Source organism: Nyctereutes procyonoides, unplaced genomic scaffold, assembly GCF_905146905.1.
Source record: "Nyctereutes procyonoides isolate TBG_1078 unplaced genomic scaffold, NYPRO_anot_genome, whole genome shotgun sequence".
Lineage (NCBI taxonomy): Eukaryota > Metazoa > Chordata > Mammalia > Carnivora > Canidae > Nyctereutes > Nyctereutes procyonoides.
Window position 1 is genome coordinate 34417863 of NW_026575120.1, and position 6000 is coordinate 34423862.

Sequence of the window (6000 nt, forward strand, 5' to 3'; positions counted from 1 at the left end):
TACAGAATGGGTGGGGAAGGGTCATAAGTAGAGAAAGACTCGGTGCAACGGGAGGCCGAGGCCGGAATCCTAAGCCCCCCTCCCCTCTTGGTTGTCACGTCCTTTCCCTGAAAGGCCCTTGTGCCTTCCAGGGAAAGCAGGGGGACTTCAAGGGCTTCCCTTCCAGCCCAGGGTGGGGGTGGGGGTGGGAGGGGGATGATGCACCCATCAGGTGCTATGAATCTGTGCTGCAGCATCCTGGCCTGAGGGGTGAGCGGAATGCCGGGATGCCCCGTAGACAGCCCGGGGTAAGCCGCAGAGACGCAGTCTGCTTCTCCTTTTTCCAATGAAGCACAACTTTGATTTCTGTGTCCCGATGAATTACGCGGTCCCCTGGGTTTGTGGGAAATGCATCTACTCCCTCTCACCCCAGCACATGTGCCTCGAGGCACAGAAGTCCCCCCAGTGAGAGCTGTTACAGAATTGGAGAAAGGCAGCTCTGGGAACCGTGACCAAGTCCCCCAAATATCTGGGGGGGGGTGCGTGGAGGGCTGCTGTCCTCCAGAAAGCCTTCCGTTCCTGAATGTCCATCCTGCTAGGTGCCCACCGCCTGAACCCCATGGCACCATGCCACGTCTCTCTCATGGCACTTAGTGCTTCCAGATGAAATTGGTGTTTTCCTTGGGATCTCCTTAGGAACTGGATTTTCTTAAAGAGCAGGGATTCTGACTTAACTCCTCTTCATATCCCAGTGACCGACAGGGCCTGGTGGGTAGTCAAGGGCTCAGTAAATATTGATCTTAACCAACTTAAGTCTTCCCCCATCCACCCACTCAAGTTGGCCCTCATACTGGTGTGGGGTTCTTCCTTAAGTGTTATTGGGATCCTCATACCCACCCTCAGATTCCATGATTTGTTAGACGGGCTAACAGAACTCCGAAGACCTGTGACACTCAGGGTTATAGTCTGTAACACTGACAGGATACAGATTAAGATCAGCAAAGCTTCCAGTTGTCCTCTCCCAGTGGATTTATACAGATGCCACTGAATTCTCCCAGCAGTGCTGTGTGACAAAAGGAGTCTTGCCAACCAGGGAAGCTCACCCTAGCCTCCGTGTCCCGGGATCTGGGGGAGGTCGGGTGTGTAGGCATCGAATGCTCATACAGCTGACCTTAGCTGCTCAGCTTCCAACCCCTGCTGAGGTCAAACTGACACCCTGTGGACGAGGTCCCCACCATAAATCCCAGTGATAGCATAAACTGGCTGCCATGGCCCAAGGGAAACCAGGTAAGCCAAGACCAACTTATCAAGCAAGATATCCCAAGGGCTTGGAGGTGATCTCCCAGGGACTACTCAAGGGTGTTACCTTCTTTGTGATGTGCAGGCTTTGGGCAACCCAGATGTGCAGCGTCAACCCTTCATTGTACATACAGTAAGTCATGTGATAAGTTAAATCACACCAAACATAGCTCCTCTCCACGTTAACTGAGTTCCTTTCTAGGTTTTCTAGATTCCTTCCTTATACCCCTTGACCCCTTAGAGAGAGGCCTGACCCTGCCCTTTGCAGGTCACGTGCTGAAGCTCTTTGTCTTTGGTCTCTTCCCCATCCCAGCTCCTCAAAAGGCTCCATGCACCCTTCACAAGGTGCTGGGGTGAGGATGGGGACTGGGGGAGGGGGCGCAGGTGCTTGAGTCTTTAAGCAGATGTGGATTCAAATCTCCCCGTATATAAGTTGTGTCACTTGGCGTCCTCAGCCTTTATCCTTGCATGTACGTGACGGGGCACTCCAACACCCACCCAGACCACTTCAGAAAGTCAAAGAGTGAACTGTAGGAGATCCCTGGCCCAGAACCGGTAACTCGGTGTCTCTCAGCTGCCCTGCACCCCTGCAGTTTGGTTTCTCATTCTTAAGCCAGCCTCACCTCTTACCTCCTTGGGAAGGCTTTCTGAACTGAGATTTGCACAATTGCTAGAGTCCTACAGGTGCCCCACTCGGTCACCATTGGCCAAAAGCCAATGGATGGTGAACACATTGATCAATTAGATGCAAACTCACATTGATTGTAGTCAACCACTGTTTGGTCAATACAACTCTCGTACATAGATACACAACTATGTGCAATAAAACCATCCCTTGAAATAGTTTTGACTCAGGAGAGGAAAAAAATCTGGGATTCAAAGTATTCTATCCCTTTGCAAAGGACTTCCTTTTCCAGGAGTGAGAGAAATGCTCTAGAACCTTGCCACTCTATCGGTGTCACCTGGGATCTTGCTAGAAATGCATCTTCAATTCCACTTCAAATCCATCTTCAATCCCAGATCCACTGAATCAGAATCTGCATTTTAACATGATCTCCAGGCAATGTGGATGCCCTGGTCTGGAACATTCACTTACCTAGCTACGTGATATGAAAATCATGTTTTCAATGCTTCTGTTAATATCTTTTATCTAGGGTAAAGATCACAGGAGGATTTCAAAGGACAATGAAAAAAAATTAGTCCCAGTCTGAGATTTCAAGCCACATTTGAACAGGTATTGTTTTAAACTAATGTCCTCCCAAAAGATCCTTTCTGCTGGGCTTAACCCTGGTTTTAGTGTAAGCACCTGGGGAACAAGGCCATGTAATTAGGTTTTGTTTCTCCCGATGAGCAGGTGTCGGGCAACGTTAACACCATAGCAGCTGTGTCCAAGCAGGTGTGCATAAGGCCACATGGTTTCCAGCCACCGTGGGAGAGGAGGCTCGGGGTGGCCCGAGCGGGGGGACTTTGCTCTTCGCTCTTCCAAAGAAAGCCTGGACCTTGAAACCAAATAGACCCAAAGAATGGGGGGACTCGAAGCCCTGATGTCCCTTCCTGTGTGTTCTCTGTGAGCTAGATGGCAAAGATTTAGTTCATGACAGTGTGACTTACTGGCTTTGGACCGCTTGTGCTCAAACTTCTTACCACCTACTAATATAATAACCTCGGGCGAGATTCTCAGCCTCTGCATGCCTCAATCTTTCCCTCAACAAATGAGGGTAATAACTTACCTTGTACGGTTGTTGTGAGGATAAAATGGGTTAATATTTGCTGCGTTGCTTAAACCAGCGCTTGACATGTAGTAGGTACTATATATGGATTTATTATTACATCATTCAAATTTTATTTATTTTTTTTAATATTTATTTATTCATGAGAGACAGAGAAGCAGAGACATAGGCAGAGGGAGAAACAGGCTCCATGCAGGGAGCCTGACGCGGGACTCGATCCCTGAATTTGGATCAGGCCCTGAGCCAAAGGCAGACGCTCAACTGCTGAGCCACCCAGGGGTCCCATCATCATTCAAATTTTAAATGGCCCATGTGAAGTCCCCCTGGCTAATGAGACCTGAGCAGAAGATGTGACTGTGAGGCTAAGTGTGAGGACAGAGCTGTGGGAAAGAGTGGTGGTGGCCAGAGTTTTCTGCAGGTGATGGGGGCTGCAGGTGTGTGGAGGGAACGGGAAGGGCAGCCGGCGGCATCACTGGCTGTGGTCCAGCCTCTTGCAAGCCGGGGTGACGCTGCTGACCGGGCTGTGGCCTCCAGAGCAGTGATGTCCACTGTCATATGTCCTGTCCAGTGGCTGGCACTGTAGGGACCCCTGTGGGGTTTCTCTGCACAGGGATAAGGAGCCCTGCCTCAGAACCCCTATCCCCTACTTTGAGGGTTGGTGATGGTGGAAAGAGTTTTTGGTAATGTCTTCAGAGCCCTTCTTATCACTGAAATTTGGAACAAGGGTATTTTTTAAAATTGTTTCTTTTCCCTAAACAGATACATGTTCTTCTAAGGACCAAGTTGGCAGCTCCAGGCCCATGCGACCCATTCGTAAGGCAGGGAAGGCAGAGGCAGTGTAACGTCTGCGCCTCTCTTGGAACCAGATAATCGTTCCATTTACCAAGAATTTACTTTCTGCCAGCCACTTTCCTGTGTTCTCTCATTTCATCTTTGATTCTATTAGACTGGTACTGTTTCCCCCACTTTATAGCCGATCAGAGTAACCCATCCATGCTTGGCCATGCCCTGAGATCATGACTCCCCTGGTGTTCTAGGCAGAGAAAAAGCAGCAGTTGTCCTTCCAGGATCTAAGGGACCCACCTGTAGGATGTGAAGAACCCAAATGACTGGCCGATCCCTGGCCCTGGGCTTCTCCCCAGGCAGAGACAGGGTGCAGAAGGGTTGAGTCATAAGCTAAGCTGTGGACAGAGCTAGGGCCAGGGCTCCTGCCTCTTGACACTGTTCCTATCTTTGTTTTCTGGGTCTGCCTGGAACAAGGGGTTTGGCCTTGCGGGGGGGAGGCATCACCTTAGCTTTTCCTCCCTTATTTCCCTACGCTACTCTTTTTTTTTTTAAGATTTTATTTATTTATTCATGAGACACACAGAGAGAACCAGAGACACAGGCAGAGGGAGAAGCAGGCTCCCTGCAGGGAGCCTGATGTGGGACTCGATCCCAGGACCCTGGGATCACGACCTGAGCTGAAGGCAGATGCTCAACCACTGAGCCACCCAGGTGCCCCCCCCCCACACTACTTTCTCGATTTTGGCAATGTGCCATATAGGACAGAAGAACTAATTTCCCCTGGCCTCTGATCTACAGGAGAAACAAAAACAAAAAACAAAACAACAAGAACAAGAACAAAACAACCAAACAAACAAAAACACTGCTACTTATGTCACACCAATTAATCTTATTGTTCTTAGTATATATTCCACTCACCTAACTCTTATAATTAAACGGGTGAAAGCCCGTGAATAAATACAGTAAATAAACATGAAAAATTACTGCAGATTCACAGCAGGTCAGCTCCGAACGAGGCGGGGAGCATTTTCCTCAAATCTGAAAGGGCAGCAGAATCATTGAGGGGGTCTGTCTGCAAGCACGAAGCTTGTGTCAGGCACTGTCTGGGGTCATGGCGACTGAGCAGTGACCGGCACAGACATTGACATTGTCGCCCTCCCGGAGCAAGCTCCCGGTATAGCGAGAGCAGGAGGGGGGAGATGGGTGGTGAAATACAGCAAATAGTAATATCAATGATAAGCTAAAGAGAGTAATCATCAATGGGGGGAGGGGTTCTCTGGGGAAAAATCAGGGAAGGGGGATGGACATGCTGGGCGTGTGATTTTTTTTGGGGGGGTGCATGTGATTTTATACAGTGCAAGGAGATAATGATGTGAAGCGGACTGCTTACAGGGACACACGCCCAGCTGTTCCCGGGTCAGATTTCGGAAACACACAGCAGAGGGAATGGTGGAGAGGGAGCAGCAGGATCTGAGTTAAGCTGAAGAGCCCACGCGGCTCTATTCCACCACCCCGGGCCCATCACCCAGTCGTGGGACTCAAATACCATCTTCCTCAAGCTGTGATATTGATGAGCCGCTAGTCATAGTCCATCTCCCAAGGGCCCAACCTCTTAGGAGTTGGACCTACCGAGTAAAATGGAGATTCCTTTTGCTCCCTTCAGTCCTGAGAATAAACCACAAAGGCGAGCATCCAAAGATATTTTTGACCAGGGCTAGCCTATCTGGTGCTGAGGATCCCAGGCCAGCAAAGGTCTTCACCATCTGTCCCAGACCACACGGCTCTCCACTGAACACATGCGGTTCCAGGGTTGGGTACTCAGAGGTCACAGATCCTTTCAAGGGTTTAAAAACACTTGGGGACATCACGACCAGTCTCAAGTGTTGTATATAGTCATCAGCCACCTTTCTCAGGATCTCATTCACAAGAAGGATCCTCTCTGAGAAGAAAAAAGAAACATTTCAAGAGCTGTTATAATACCAGGGTTCAAGGAGGACACAGAGCTTTTCATGTGCTGGTACCGCTTCCCTCCAGAGGAATCTCCAAAGTTGGTTTTCTTTTCTTTTCTTTTTTAAAGATTGATTGATTGGAAAAAAAGAAAAGATTGATTGATTGATTGCATTCATTCATTCATTCATGAGAGACAGAGACACAGGCAGAGAGAGAAGCAGGCTCCATGCAGGGAGCCCGACATGGGACTCGATCC